At 39.9% G+C, this 16,526-nt stretch overlaps 2 non-coding genes across 2 annotated transcripts; both read left to right on the top strand.

Annotated features, from left to right (window-relative positions):
- Positions 1 to 1,497: 1,497 nt before the first annotated feature.
- On the top strand, positions 1,498 to 1,565 carry LOC138988327 (small nucleolar RNA SNORD42). Its single transcript, XR_011464631.1, has one exon. It is a non-coding gene; the product is annotated as a small nucleolar RNA SNORD42 (small nucleolar RNA).
- Positions 1,566 to 1,621: 56 nt separating this feature from the next.
- Positions 1,622 to 1,693, top strand: TRNAC-GCA (transfer RNA cysteine (anticodon GCA)). The gene has a single exon. It is a non-coding gene; the product is annotated as a tRNA-Cys (tRNA).
- The last annotated feature ends 14,833 nt before the right edge of the window (positions 1,694 to 16,526 follow it).

Below are 16,526 nucleotides of genomic sequence, written 5' to 3'. Positions count from 1 at the left end.
GTATCTTCCTCAGAGTCCAGCTGGGATGTTCAAATTTCCCTTGTTTGGGTTTAAGGCATTATTACTCTGTGTACCCCATAAAAGTGTGTGTCCCAGAGGGTTATAATTTGATATGAATTTGTTTTTAAATTTACTGTGTTAGCATGAGGAACTGGATTCCATGGATCCAGTAAGCTAAGTAAACTAAGCTAAGTAATAGCTGAGTTCAAGTTAAGATTCCTTAAACATAGTTAAAGTCTGTGTTTTGTTGGAGTTGGAGCATAGAATACCTCAGAGGAAGAAGAGAGATCAGAGCAGCAGGTGGTATCCAAAAATATTGAGTTTCCACAAGGAAGAAGAGTAGTATAGGCTTAAGGGTTAGCAGAAGGTTAAATCAGATAATGTATATGAATTTTTTAGCCCAGAGCTTGACTCAAAGTATATCCTCAACAGTAAATAGAAGAGGTACTTTTATTTTTTTTTTTTTAAAAAGAACAATAAAATCAAGAGAAACTGAGAAAAAATTTTACAGTCACTACAATGTGCCTTGCAGATTGATGCTGGGCCACAAAAGAGAACAATACAGGCTTGGTTCTTGCCCTCAGGGAGCTAAACTTGTGTAGATGGGCAACTAACTACGAATTATGAGAGAGTGTATGGTAAATGCTGTGCTGGAGAAAGGTCAGAGCAGGGTGTTTGAGGAGTATTTAGAGTTTTCTAGAGAAGGTGATTTTCTCTTCTGTGACCTGAATGAGGAATGGGTGATGTGGGGAAAGAAGGAGAGCTTCAAACAGAGGAAACACATACATGAAAATCCAGAATGAAGACTGGGAAGGACATGCCTGAGAGCTGAAAAGAATGTTATTGTTGAAGGACAGAGTACTAGTGGGTCACTGTTTTGAAATGACGCTGAAGAGGTTGACGGAAGAAGGTAAAGTGGAAAGTGGTGGGCATAAAAGACATAGCTATAGCTGTTTGAAGCTGCAACTGCTGCTGCTGCTAAGTCGCTTCAGTCGTGTCCGACTCTGTGCGACCCCATAGACGGCAGCCCACCAGGCTCCCCTGTCCCTGGGATTCTCCAGGCAAGAACACTGGAGTGGGTTGCCATCTCCTTCTCCAATGCATGAAAGTGAAAAGGGAAAGTGAAGTCGCTCAGTCGTGTCCGACTCTTTGCAATCCCATGGACTGCAGCCTACCAGGCTCCTCCATCCATGGGATTTTCCAGGCAAGAGTACTGAAGTTGGGTGCCATTGCCTTCTCTGGAAGCTGCTACTAGCTTCTCCAAAGTGAGAAAATCCTTAGTCAGCAGTGCAAATCTGCTAATTGCTTTTGGAACATTGATGCTACAACCAACTTTTGATGAGTTTGGGAGAAAACAACATTCTTATGACCACTTTCATTCTCTGAATCAAATACAATTGAAATGCTGTTGCTTCTCTCCTTACACTCTTCTCTTTCCTTCAGAAGGATCAGAGTGGTCAAAGGTCACTTGCATTTCCTGATGTCTACCACTGTGTGGTGCATATGATGGAAAAATTTGAATCTCCTGAGACTTTGTGATGTCTTCAAAGGAACCACCGATGCCCGTGTGGAAATTTGTTTTTGCACACGTGTAGAAATTTTTTTGGGGGGGCGGGGTGCTTCCCTGGTGGCTCAGATGGTAAAGCATCTGTCTGCAATGCAGGAGACCCAGGTTCGATCCCTGGGTTGGGAAGATCCCCTGGAGAAGGAAATGGCAGCCCACTCCAGTATTCTTGTCTGGAAAATCCCATGGATGGCGGAGCCTGATAGGCTACTGTCCATGGGGTCGCAAAGAATCGGACACTACTGAGCGACTTCACTTCACTTCACTTCACCACTGTGTGGCACCACAAAGAACAAGCAAGGGCCACTGGGCATAGAAGAGAAAAAAGCTGAATAAACAGGGAGTTCAAAATTTAAAAAAAAAGAAGTATTCAGTACAAGTAAATAATACAATTCATGTCACATCCACTCCCACTCTCCTCCCAGATAACCAGTGTTAACAGATTGGTGTATGTCTTTTTCTACCTTTTGCTAAGACTGTTGCTACTGCTGCTGCTAAGTTGCTTCAGTCGTGTCCGACTCTGTGGGACCCCATAGACGGCAGCCCACCAGGCTCCCCGGTCCCTGGGATTCTCTAGGCAAGAACACTGGAGTGGGTTGCCATTTCCTTCTCCAATGCATGAAGGTGAAAAGTGAAAGTGAAGTTGCTCAGTCGTGTCCGACTCTTCACAACCCCATGGACTGCAGCCTACCAGGCTCCTCCATCCATGGGATTTTCTAGGCAAAAGTACTGGAGTAGGGTGCCATTGCCTTCTCCGACTAAGCACAAGTAAAGCTATATATACATACAAAGCTGTTCCCTTGTTTTTAAAAGGGGCTGTACTTCACACATTACTTTGAAACTTGTATTCTTATTTAATAATATATTATGGACAACATTCCAGTTTTAGAAACATAAATAATTAATCCAGTCTTTAATGCTGCATAGTCAGTTCAGTTCAGTTCAGTTGCTCAGTCGTGTCTGGCTCTTTGTGACCCCATGTACCGCAGCACGCCAGGCCTCCCGTCCATCACCTTCTGTAGTATATTGTGCTGTAATTTAACCAACTGCTCCACTCTTGAGGGGGCTTCGGATTGTTCTTAGGTCACACTGTAAACATGCTATAATAAATGTGCATATATATTTGCCAGTTCTTACAGATGTTTTCTATGGGTTGTCATAGTGGATTCCAAAAAGTGGGTTGAATGAATCAACGTGTAACTATGACTCTGTATTTTCTCTTTTGAAGATACCACATGCTTTCCTTTTTTTCCCCTGAATCCTTGAAAGCAACCAATTCTCAAATTTTGGGTAGAGAGAGTGGTGATTCTTAGCTTTAATGCTCTTCTTATCAAGGCCATCAGCATTCAAACTTGTTGGTCTCAAAACTTACACTACCAAATATGATTGAGAACCTCAGAGAGCTTTTTCAGTAATAGAAGTAGTCTCTAGCAATAATTACCATACAAGCAATTAAAACCGAGAACTTTAAACATTTATGACTTCCTTCAAAAACAGCAATAATAAATGCATTATATATTAATATATAATATTTTTTATGAAAAGCATTTATTATTTCCAAAACAAAAAATTATTGGAAAGAAAAGCATTGGTTTTCTTTTTTGCCCATTTCTTTAATATCCTGCTTAATAGAAGACAGCTGGATTCTGATATCTGCTTCTGCATTCTAGTAAGTTGTTTTGGTTGAATGATACAAAGAATACTGGGACTCACAAATATGTAGTTGGAAACAGGAGTATTTTAATAGAATTTTCATATAATTGTGGATATTCTTCTTTGATACTATATAAAACTTGACAAGAGGTAGTTTCATAAATGTTATACGCAATTTGGAATATAAAACCATATCAGTAAATGTATATTCTTAATACATTACAGTTCATTGCCCTATCTTGCTTCTTGAATGAATCTTTTTACTCATATATTGATCATTTAAAAAATATTGATTCTGTGAATTGTATAGGGTTTTCAAATGCAGTTGTTAACTTCACCAGCAATCCAATCTTTCGGTATTAGGAAAATATGAGGGCCTTAGTGGTAAATACTAGTTTTCTAAAATCCTAATTTCCACTTTAAATCTCAAAGGTTATCATTGGAAACATTGTTAATTATTTTCCTTGAAGTGACAGATTTACTTCATTCATTTTGAATAAAGCATTTCTGGCTCAGCTGGTAAAGAATCCACCTGCAATGTAGGAGACCTGGGTTTGATCCCCGGGTTGGGAAGATCCTCTGAAGAAGGGAAAGGCTACCCACTCCAGTATTCTGGCCTGGAGAATTCCATGGACTGTATAGTCTATGGGGTTGCAAAGAGTTGGACACGACTGAGAGACTTTCACTTCACTTCACATTTGCCAAATACTCAGTTATGAATAACTATAATATGCCTATGGAAAAGAGCCTCTCATGAAAAAGAGGCTCATTTAGTTTATAACTCAGTCTCACAGGTGTTTTTCTTGAGTCAATGATTTATACCCAAAGATACACCTAATTTATTTATTCCCAAAAGATACTAAAAAAAAAAAGTGCATTCAGTGGTCGGGATTTGAGAAATTCAGTATGTTTTCCTGTATCACCAAAAACAAAAACATTTTAAAGTGTAACTGGACTTTTTTTTTTTCCCTCTCAAGTGACAGTGTGACAGTGAAGAAATCAGTGATGACTTCTACATTTTGGTTCTGGTGACTTGATTCAAACTGCTGCTGCTTAGTCACTTCAGTTGTGTCGGACTCTATGTGACCCCATGGACTATAGACCACCAGTCTCCTCTGTTCATGGAATTCTCCAAGCAAGAATACTGGAGTGAGTAGCCATGCCCCTCCTACAGGGGATCTTTCAAACCCAGGTTTTGAACCTGGGTCTCCTGCACTGCAGGCTTCTCCATGGCTTTTGTACCATCAGTGCAAATGCCAATACAGAGAAAAATAGATTTTGATTTTATTTTGAAAGTATTTTGACCCCATTAGCACCGTGAAAACGTTTCAGGTAATTTTAGGGGTACAACCAATGTTGAGGATTACTCTTTTGGATTCATGCTTCTTAAATGTTGCTGCTGCTGCTGCTGCTGAGTCACTTCAGTCGTGTCCGACTCTGTGCGACCCCATAGACGGCAGCCCACCAGGCTCCCCCATCCCTGGGATTCACCAGGCAAGAACACTGGAGTGGGTTGCCATTTCCTTCTCCAATGCATGAAAGTGAAAAGTGAAAGGGAAGTCGCTCAGTCATGTCCGACCCTCAGCGACCCCATGGACTGCAGCCTACCAGGCTCCTCCATCCATGGGATTTTCCAGGCAAGAGTACTGGAGTGGGGTGCCATTGCCTTCTCCATCTTAAATGTTAATGCACACATAAATTATCTGGGGATCTTATTAAGATACAGATTCAAATTCAGTAGTCTTGAGGTAGGACCTGAAAGTTGCATTTGTAAAAAGTTCCCAGGTGAAGATAATGCTTTCTGTAGGTGGCTACACTTTGAGTAACAAGTCTCTAGACCCGCATTATCCAAACAGTAGCCACTAGCTCCATGTGACTACTTTAATTTAAATTTAAAGTAATTAAAATTAAATAAATATTCTCTTAGTCAGTCATATTAGCCACATCTTGATCACTCAAAGCCACCTGAGGCTAGTGTGTATCATGCTGGACAGAGCAAACAGAGCTTTCCACCATCACAGAAATCCATCAGACAATGATGTTCTGGATTGTTTACATGGAGTTAATAATGACAAGCCCATGTAGCTGAGCTTATTTAAATATTCATCAGAAGCTACTCTTCAAAATAGGTAAGCGTAATTTATGAATAACTTCATTTTTCTGATCAGTGTTAAAAAGACAAATGATTTAGGATTTTAAATAATGTTTAGACTCTGTAGTTTCAAGTTGCCTGATTAATTTCTTATAAATTTCTTAATGACATGTCTTTATGAGTTATATCAATTGATATTGCCAAGGCCATTGCATGATATTCTATTTTTTTGTGAAAGAAAGCATTCTACTTAAAAGTTTAAAAGATTAAGAGTGACTGATACAGAGATAGAAAAATTCATACTCACTGTAAATGATTTTTATAATCAAAACATAGTCTTCCATGCAACTCACAAGGAACAATTTTGGTGAAAAAAGCTCCACTGGGGAGAATAAAAGGTTAGCCTCAAAGGTTAGCAGGACGGATAGTGTTTCTCCTGGGCACACGCCAGTGCAGACAGCGTGCTGAGAGGCATTCCTTGAGTTCTTGGGCAGTTCTTGCTCCGATGAGAGCTGGCCAAACTCTGCATACTCCACCTGACTCAAGGAAACGTTCCAAGGTAGGCTTTCCAACAGCATTCCTAGTCTGCAAAGTTCACAAGCTGAGACGAGCCTGGTTGGAGTGAAGAGCAAAGTAAAAGCTAACAAAAATATGAGGAAAGTGGAGAAGGCATTCTAGACTGTACTGTGGGTTCTTCTTTAGGTTTTTTTCAGTCATCTCTCTATCCATAAGTACAGTCTGCTGTATACTGGTAAAGAATAGGTCGTAAATGAGATACACCTGAAACAGGCTTTTCTTTGTGGCTATGAGAATATGTCAGTGGCCAAGCACAAAGTCTTTTGTTGAGCATTCCAGTTTTAAAAGTGGATGTGGTGCTGGATTCTTTGGGAGAGATGAAAAATTCCTACCCTGTTAATGGTCTCTGTTTATGTACCTAACGTGCTTCCATAAAATTCTTCAGTCAGAAGAAAAAGAGTGTTCCATCACTCTTGGCCACTGGTTTGCCACTGCCTAGAAGCACAAGATTAGCAGCTCTTATAATTTCATCTCCCAGGGTAGGTGTAGATGCTGTTCTTGTCAGTTGAATTCGCATCTGAGTCGATGTACATGGCTTTGAAACTTTCCAGATATTAGTGAAATACCACGCAAGGGAGCAGAGTGATGAACTCCGCTGACATCTCCACCTGAGAAACATGTTTTCCTATTGCCACATTAGCTGTCCATCTGTGGTTTTCAGTCTGTAATTGACCATCTTCTCAGCCTGCCAGGTTCCATGTTCATGTCAGAGTCACGTCTTAACTCTGTGCTCTGTCTCGGACCCTAGAGTCGAACCCCAGGGGTCACCATTATTGTGAGGGATCAGGCGAAGGGCATTGTTTTTATTGGTTTGTTGAGATAAAATAGGGACATTTTAGGTAAAAAGCAGAATTTCCTTTTGCTCTTTGATGTGGAGGTGGGGCAAGAGGGGAGGCCGATGTGCTGCACTAGGCTGGCATTCTTACAGACAAAATTCTGTAGGAGCTCAGTGCATAGTGCCTGTCACTCTCAGTCAGACTTGGCCTCTTCCATTCACACTGGTCCTACCCGGGCAACTTACCTCAGTCACTCCATCTGCCTAGGTCCTACATTTGCTTGTGCAACTCCTTGTTTAGGGCATAAATCTCTTGTCAGCCTCATAATCTAATATACCTCTGGACATCAGAGTGATAAGTGCTCAGCAGCACCACGGTAAGAAATGCCAGTTTGTAAAGGCAGGGACCTGGTAGCCAAGTTCCCCGCTACAACTTCTCAATGAACAACCATATTTATCAAGAAAACACTATGTGCCAAGCTATGACAAACCTAGACAGCATATTAAAAAGCAGAGACATCACTTTGCTGGCAAAGGTCCATGTAGTCAAAACTATGGCTTTGATTGGTTTTTCCAATAGTCATGTACGAATGTGAGAGTTGGACCATAAAGAAGGCTGAGCACCGAAAAATTGATACTTTCAAACTGTGCTCCTGGAGAAGACTCTTGAGAGTCCCTTGGACTGCAAGGAGATCAAACCAGTCAATTCTATAGGAAATCAATCCTGAATATTCATTGGAAGGACTGATGCTGAAGCTGAAGCTCCAATACTTTGGCCACCTGATGCGAAGAGCTGACTTATTGGAAAAGACCCTGATACTAGGAAAGATTGAAGGCAAAAGGAGAAGAGGGACAGCAGAGGATGAGATGGTTGGATGGCATCACCATTTCAATGGACATGAGTCTGAGCAAACTCCAGGAGATAGTAAAAGACAGAGAAGCCTGGTATGCTGCAGTTCATGGGATTGCAAAGAGTTGGACACGACTTGGTGACTGAACAATGAACAAGAACAACTGTGTTAGGCCATAGGTTAGGTGCCAGCAGATAGTGGACTTCCTAAAGTTATTTGTCAAGACAAGAAAATAAAAATAATACCTTATGGAATTTGCACAGCAACCAAATCTGTTAATGTGTATTAGGACTCAAGAGGCTTAATATTAAATAAAATGGCGTAAACCCTGAAGGGAAGCAGGAAAGATTTTTAGAATCTTCCATCTATCCTTCCTAAAAGGCAAAATGATTTGAGATGTCTGCATTGAGAGTTTTCTTTTGTTTCTTGTTGGTTTCAACACCATTATCTCAAACCTCAATACGCTTAAAATATTGTATAGAACTATATATAAAACCATAGTTTCTCAGATTTTATAGTTTACTTAAAATTTTATCCAAGGGTAATTTTCTCCGTAATCAAGTTTTGCCTTAGAAGCTAATTTGCATAACTACCTGTGGGAAAGATGATAGATTTAAGGATTAACATTACTTCAAAGCTGTATTTTGGAGAAATTGGACAAGAATCTTGTACTAGGTGAAATTTTAATCCTGAGTAGTTTGAAATGAGACTGTGTTCCCACTTTCTTTTTTTCTAAAGTTGACATCTTTGGGGACAATTATTACATAAATGAAGTGCTTGTTTTCTTGAAAAAGACCTACAAGGACACAGGTTGTTCTCTGTAGTTGCAACTTGGCTTTATTTTTTCCAGTTCAGAACAAATGTAAACTACCTGTTCTCAGAAAGAGCAGTTTATCATTAGCCATAGAAAAACAAAGATGAAAGATATCTACAAATGTTAAGTGGCTATTCTAATCTATTCCTGCCATAAAAGCAATGTATTCAACTATTTAAGAGTGTATTTTGTAGTTAGCTGTCTTCAAAGATGAACTTCTACCTAAATTTGGAAGTTCTCCAGGAGGTACTACTGAGGTCATTTTGGATAATGTAGTTGATTAGTTGTAGAAACCCTTAAAATATTCCAGGTGAAAACCTGCCCCTTGCAGTAGATTGCAACCAAATACTCGTCTACCACTTATTCCACTCCAGAAGCTCATTTCTTAGAGATGGCCTTGTGTCATAGGTTGAGACTAATCTGATTTTACGTACAGGATCATGCCTGTAGCTAAGACAATAAAGAATCTGCCTGCAATGCAGGAGACCCAGGTTCGATCCCCGAGTCAGGAAGATCCCCTGGAGAAGAGAATGGCAACCCACTCCCATATTCTTGCCTGGAGAATCCCATGGACAGAGGACCCTGGCAGGCTACAGTCCATGGGATCGCAAAGAGTTGGACATGAGTGAGGGACTAACACTACCACTACACTACTACTCTAACAGGAGTGCTTGGGGAGCACCTTTATGTAGTAGTCTGTTAACAGTGGCCTAGCCAGGGGTGTACCAGGAGGACCTCCCTTTTAGACTTTCTCTGTCATCTTTAAATAATGTTGCACATTATTTAAATGAAGTGAATGAAGGTGCATCAGTTTGTACTTACGTCCTTTGGGTGGATAATATTGTCTAAGATGATATTGACCTTCTCTCTTAAAACTTGGAATTGGCTTATAAAAAAGCAATTATTTTGCATTGCGTTTTTCTGCACTAAAGATGTTATTTTGTCTAGCATAAAGACTCAAATAACAACTTTCGAATCTTGTTTTGGTGCTTCTTCACTGAGAAGTAAAAACATATGCAAATACAGTTGACTCTTGAACAATGCAGATTTTGCCTGCCTTGGCCCACCTATACAGAGAATTTTTTTTTCAGTAATAAATGCTACAGTGCTACATGACCTGAGATTTGTTGAATCCAGGGATTCAGAACTATGGATGTGGAACTGAAGATAGTGTGTGAGGGCCAATTATAAGTTTCAAGCAGATTTTGGACTGCTGGGAGGGTTGATGGTATAAGAAACCTGAAAAACCAGAAGTGCCCTGAGCCCCTCTAGGCCTCTAGGAATTTCTGTTTGCAATGTAAATCACATGAAGTTAGTTTTAACTGACAACTTAGAATATTACTTTATGTGGTACAATTAGATAATTCAGCCACAATTAATTGCAATCTCATTCTTACCAGAAACTCTTTTAGAGGCAGCCCAATTAACACGTTAACTTTTTTCTCTAGCTTTGGCCCTATGTTAACCTGAGTAATGGTGCTAGTTTGCTAGGTTCTTAGTCAGGCTGTTATTCAGGCTCCTGCTGTCACTGTGTTAAAATTTCCCCTTGGCTCTAAGCTTTTATAGAAGGCTAGAGACTCAGATTTATTTCAGTTGTCATTTACTCTGGTTCCTTCATTTTAGGAGCTTCCCTTGTGGCTCAGCTGGTAAATAATTCTCCTGCAATGTGGGAGACCTGGATTCAATCCCTGGGTTGGGAAAATCCCCTGGAGAAGGGAAAGGCTACCCACTCCAGTATTCTGGCCTGGAGAATTCCATGGACTGTATAGTCCATTGGGTTTAGAAATGAAGAAATTGAAGCCCAAAGAAGTTAAAACACTTGCTCAAAAACACAAGGATAGTAAGTTGTAGAATCAGTACTAGAAAACAATGTCTCTTTTCCTTTATGTGGCAGCCCATTGGCCATGGCAGTCTCTCCAGCTCTCCTCCTCTGTGTGTCTTTTTTCTTACAGGCACCTTAGCTATAGCTTCTGATTTTGACCACTTGGGTGAGCAGTGATGAGTAGAAAACATTCATTCTGCTGAATATTTAGGAAATTCTTTTAGATGATGAACACACCCATGTTTGTTCATTGCCAACAGTAGTGCTTCCAAAACGAATCCACATTCTGTACACCGAGGGCAGAGCTTTGACTGGAAGAGTCCATGCTGGCTAAGTTCTAGGCAATATGTTTCTTTGCATACATTCTGAAATGAGGTAAAAGTAAACAAAGCATCAAATTTAATATCACCATTGCTTATGTAATGAAATTATTCTAATATAAGCACCAGGACCAGACTATGTGGCTTCAAATATATTCTACCACATCAGTTTGGGGACCTTGAGTAAGTAACTATGACTCAGTTTCCTCATTCATAAAACTGGGCTATTAATAGTTCTTACAGAGTTTCTGTAAAAAATGAATGAAATATTACATGTATAGCTTTTGGAATAGTGCCTAGAACCTAGCCATTATTGGTATTTTTATAGTTTAAACTGTTTTCTTACTAAAAGGTATGCATGATGGGAATTTGGGAGCATGCCTCTCAAATAGATGCATATTTCTTTATGTTATATTTATATCACCATACTATTACATATGGGCTTCCCTAGTGGTACCAGTGGTAAAGAGCTCGCCTGCCAATACAGGAGACATAAGAGATAAGGGTTCCATCCCTGGGTCAGGAAGATCCCTTGGAGGAGTGCAAGGCAATTCACTTCAGTATTCTTGCCTGGAGAATCCCATGGACAGAGGAGCCTGGTGTGTTACAGTCCACAGGGTTGCAAAGAGTCAGACAAGACTGAATCAACTTAGCACACTCTCGCACTATTACCTATCACATGTAAACTATAAAAATAGAAATTAAAATTGATGGGATAAAGCATTAAGACTTTTTGGATGCCAAGATACTGTTGCATATATATCTCCACTGAAAATTTTGGACACCACTGGTCTACTCTCATGCCCTAAATTTTCTGCTATTGCTTCCTCCAGTTTTATTTCACAGTCTACCATCAACCACAAAATGAGTGAAGGACAAGTTTCTTTCCTCTCCCAAAGCAATCATTCCTATGATAACACTGCTAACTTTAATTAAATTTAGTGCTTTAAAGTTCTGGTAAACTTACAACACATATCTTCAGTAATTAAGGATTTCCCCCCATCTGGCACCAGAGAAATTGTTCTGTGGTCTTTAGTCACAGGCTGTAACAAATTACATTGTATGCTCAGTAGTTACAATTTTCTTATTGCTTAAATCTGAAGGCCATAATAGCTTCTCAGTGTCTTTGTTTTTTTTTAATGTTTTGTTTATAGATGGAAATGCATCAAGAAGTTCTTTTTCTTTTCATACTTTTTAGTTTGTCAGTGGAGATTTTGCATGTGGTCCTAGTTACCATAGGGAACCAGAGACATTCCACTGAAGTCTTGGATGTACCATATGTCAGAGTCCCAGATGGGCTGCAGATGATGTTTAAAATGAAGGTTGTCTTTGGATGGCTTTACACTGAGACATAGCAAACACGATTTATAAGATGATTAATGCTACAGGGATCATTTTTCTCAATTTTTATGTGGTTACAGAAGTTGTTGAAGCACCTCCAAGATGATAAGCAATTATGAAAATTCAAATCAATTTTTTAGTTTAAGGATTTAAGTTGGTTAACCCATTTTCATTTTAGTGCTGGTTCAGTTAACAATGACACAATAGGCATGAGTGTATGCTGGGATTGTTAGCAAGTTTATTTTGTAACTTGTCTCAGATATAATTTTATCATAAAAAGCAATTATTTTGGAAACTAGTCCTTGTCAGTCTCTTTGTTTGCAAATACTTTCTCCCTTTCTGTGGGTTGTCTTTTTATTTTGTCTATGGTTTGTTTTGCTGTGCAAAAGTTTTTGAGTTTAATTAGGTCCCATTTGTTTATTTTTGTTATTTCCATTACTGTAGGAGATGGCTTGAAATGATCTTGCTGCAGTTTATGGCAGAGTGTACTGCCTATGTTTTTCTCCAAGAGTTTTATAATATCTGGTCTTACATTTAGGTCTTTAATCCATTTTGAGTTTTTTTTTTTTGTATTGTGTTAAAGAATGTTCTAATTTCATTTATTTACATGTAGCTGTCCAGTTTTCCTAGCATAATTTATTGAAGAGACTGTCTTTCCTCTATTGTATAGTTTTGCCTCCTTTGTTATAGAATAGCTTTGCTGTACACCTGAAGGTAGCACAGCATTGTTAATCAACTCTGCTCCAATATGCAATAAAAATGTAAAAGTAATTATTACCTTTATTATGTGAAAAAGTGACAGTGAAAGTCACTCAGTTGTGTCTGACTCTTTGCGACCCCATGGACTATACAGTCCATGGAATTCTCTAGGCCAGAATACTGGAGTGGGTAGCCTTTCCCTTCTGCAGGGGATCTTCCCAATCCAGGGATCAAGCCCAGGTCTTCCATATTGTAAGCAGATTCTTTACCAACTGAGCCACAAGGGAAGCCCAAGAATACTAGAGTGGATAGCCTATTCCTTCTCCAGCAGATCTTCCCAACCCAGGAATCAAACTGGGATCTCCGGCATTGCTGCTGCTGCTGCTGCTGCTGCTAAGTCACTTCAGTCGTGTCTGATTCTGTGCAACCCCATAGACGGCAAACCACCAGGCTCCCCCGTCCCTGGGATTCTCCAGGCAAGAATACTGGAGTGGGTTGCCATTTCCTTCTCCAATGCATGAAAGTGAAAAGTGTACTGCACTAGAATTATTCTATAGTTTACCTATATTATTTAATAAATAGTATTCTGCTACATATTACTTTAGATATAAAAATTTATATCTTTCGTTTCTAAGTGTTAGTCACTCAGTCATGTCTGACTCTTTTGTGACTTCATGGACTATAACCTGCCAGGCTCCATTATCTATGGGATTTTCCAGGCAAGAGTACTGGAGTGGGTTGCCATTTCCTTCTCCAGGGGATCTTCCTGACCCAGAGTTCAAACCCGGGTCTCCTGGCTTGCAGGCAGATTCTTTACCATCTGAGCCACCAGGGAAGCCCTTAGTTAAGAAAGTCTCATTCAATTATTGTAATTTTAAATATCCAGGGGATATACCATGAGAATTTATAAAAAGGTAGAAGACATAGTACACAACTTATAAGAAAAAAAACACAGAGATAAAATTCTCAGACAAACAACTAAATCTCAAAACATAAAGGTAAGTACACATAGTAATCAGATCAGATCAGATCAGTCGCTCAGTCGTGTCCGACTCTTTGCGACCCCATGAATCGCAGCACGCCAGGCCTCCCTGTCCATCACCAACTCCCGGAGTTCACTCAGACTCACGTCCATCGAGTCAGTGATGCCATCCGGCCATCTCATCCTCTGTTGTCCCCTTCTCCTCCTGCCCCCAATCCCTCCCAGCATCAGAGTCTTTTCCAATGAGTCAACTCTATGCATGAGGTGGCCAAAGTACTGGAGTTTCAGCTTTAGCATCATTCCTTCCAAAGAAATCCCAGGGCTGATCTCCTTCAGAATGGACTGGTTGGATCTCCTTGCAGTCCAAGGGACTCTCAAGAGTCTTCTCCAACACCATAGTTCAAAAGCATCAATTCTTCAGCACTCAGCCTTCTTCATAGTCCAACTCTCACATCCATACATGACCATAGGAAAAACCATAGCCTTGACTAGACGAACCTTTGTTGGCAAAGTAATGTCTCTGCTTTTGAATATGCTATCTAGGTTGGTCATAACTTTCCTTCCAAGGAGTAAGCATCTTTTAATTTCATGGCTGCAGTCACCATCTGTAGTGATTTTGGAGCCCAGAAAAATAAAGTCTGACACTGTTTCCCCATCTATTTCCCATGAGTGATGGGACTGGATGCCATGATCTTTGTTTTCTGAATGTTGAGCTTTAAGCCAACTTTTTCACTCTCCACTTTCACTTTCATCAAGAGGCTTTTTAGTTTCTCTTCACTTTCTGCCATAAGGGTGGTGTCATCTGCATATCTGAGGTTATTCATATTTCTCCTGGCAATCTTGATTCCAGCTTGTGTTTCTGCCAGTCCAGCGTTTCTCATGATGTACACTGCATGTAAGTTAAATAAGCAGGGTGACAATATACAGCCTTGATGTACTCCTTTTCCTATTTGGAAACAGTCTGTTGTTCCATGTCCAGTTCTAACTGTTGCTTCCTGACCTGCATACAAATTTCTCAAGAGGCAGATCAGGTGGTCTGGTATGCCCATCTCTTTCAGAATTTTCCACAGTTTATTGTGATCCACACAGTCAAAGGCTTTGGCATAGTCAATAAAGCAGAAATAGATGCTTTTCTGGAATTCTCTTGCTTTTTCCATGATCCAGCGGATGTTGGCAATTTGATCTCTGGTTCCTCTGCCTTTTCTAAAACCAGCTTGAACATCAGAAAGTTCATGGTTCTCATATTGCTGAAGCCTGGCTTGGAGAATTTTGAGCATTACTTTACTAGCATGTGAGATAAGTGCAATTGTGCGGTAGTTTGAGCATTCTTTGACATTGCCTTTCTTTGGGATTGGAATGCAAACTGACCTTTTCCAGTCCTGTGGCCACTGCTGAGTTTTCCAAATTTGCTGGCATATTGAGTGCAGCACTTTCACAGCATCATCTTCCAGGATTTGAAATAGCTCAACCAGAATTCTATCACCTCCACTAGCTTTGTTCATAGTGATGCTTTCTAAGGCCCACTTGACTTCACATTCCAGGATGTCTGGCTCTAGGTCAGTGATAACACCATCATGATTATCTGGGTCGTGAAGATCATTTTTGTACAGTTCTTCTGTGTATTCTTGCTGCCTCTTCTTAATATCTTCTGCTTCTGTTAGGTCCCTACCATTTCTGTCCTTTATCGAGCCCATCTTTGCATGAAATGTTCCTTTGGTATCTCTGATTTTCTTGAAGAGATCCCTAGTCTTTCCCATTCTGTTGTTTTCCTCTATTTCTTTGCATTGATCACTGAAGAAGGCTTTCTTATCTCTTCTTGCTATTCTTTGGAACTCTGCATTCAGATGCTTATATCTTTCCTTTTCTCCTTTGCTTTTCACTTCTCTTCTTTTCACAGCTATTTGTAAGGCCTCCCCAGACAGCCATTTTGCTTTTTTGCATTTCTTTTCCACGGGGATGGTCTTGATCCCTGTCTCCTCTACAATGTCATGAACCTCATTCCATAGCTCATCAGGCACTCTATCTATCAGATCTAAGCTCTTAAATCTATTTCTCACTTCCACTGTATAATCATAAGGGATTTGATTTAGGACATACCTGAATGGTCTAGTGGTTTTCCCGACTTTCTTCAATTTAAGTCTGAATTTGGCAATAAGGAGTTCATGGTCTGAGCCACAGTCAGCTCCTGGTCTTGTTTTTGTTGACTGTATAGAGCTTCTCCATCTTTGGCTGCAAAGAATATAATCAATCTGATTTCGGTGTTGACCATCTGGTGATGTCCATGTATAGAGTCTTCTCTTGTGTTTTTGGAAGATGGTGTTTGCTATGACCAGTGCATTTTTTTGGCAAAACTCTATTAGTCTTTGCCCTGCTTCATTCTGTATTCCAAGGCCAAATTTGCCTGTTACTCCAGATGTTTCTTGACTTCCTACTTTCGCATTCCAGTCCCCTATAATGAAAAGGACATCTTTTTTGGGTGTTAGTTCTAAAAGGTCTTGAAGGTCTTCATAGAACCATTCAACTTCAGCTTCTTCAGCGTTACTGGTTGGCAATAATTAAGTGCAAAAATCAGAAGGGTGGTTGATTTAAAGAGAGTGAGTTGAGACTAGTCACTGAAATATCTGAATTCAGCTATGATTAAACTAAATGACTTTATGATTAAGAAGGATTTTTTATAAGTATTCTCAAAGTTTAAAGGAGAGGAAGAAACACATTTTCCAACCCTTAAGAGAGTTAACATGACCTACAAGAGACTAGAGTCAGGAGATGTCAGGAGGGTTCTTGGTTCAAGTCTTAAATTTGAGGAGACATTCATGAGTTGGATATTATTGGGTGTCAACTTGTACAAGCAAGCAGAAGTAAGCTATCTCACAAATGTTGATATTAGCCTGGGATATTCTCCAGTTAGTTGTCTAGGCACCATATTGCAAACAACTTTTGGGGTTGCTGCTAAGCATAATAACTAACCATAAATGATGAGCCAATTTTGTTGGAGGAGATTAATGTAAGGCTAGGTCTGACCCAGATAAATGGTGTG

Source organism: Bos mutus, chromosome 6 (genome assembly GCF_027580195.1).
Source record: "Bos mutus isolate GX-2022 chromosome 6, NWIPB_WYAK_1.1, whole genome shotgun sequence".
Lineage (NCBI taxonomy): Eukaryota > Metazoa > Chordata > Mammalia > Artiodactyla > Bovidae > Bos > Bos mutus.
This window is presented reverse-complemented; position numbering and strand designations above follow the sequence as displayed.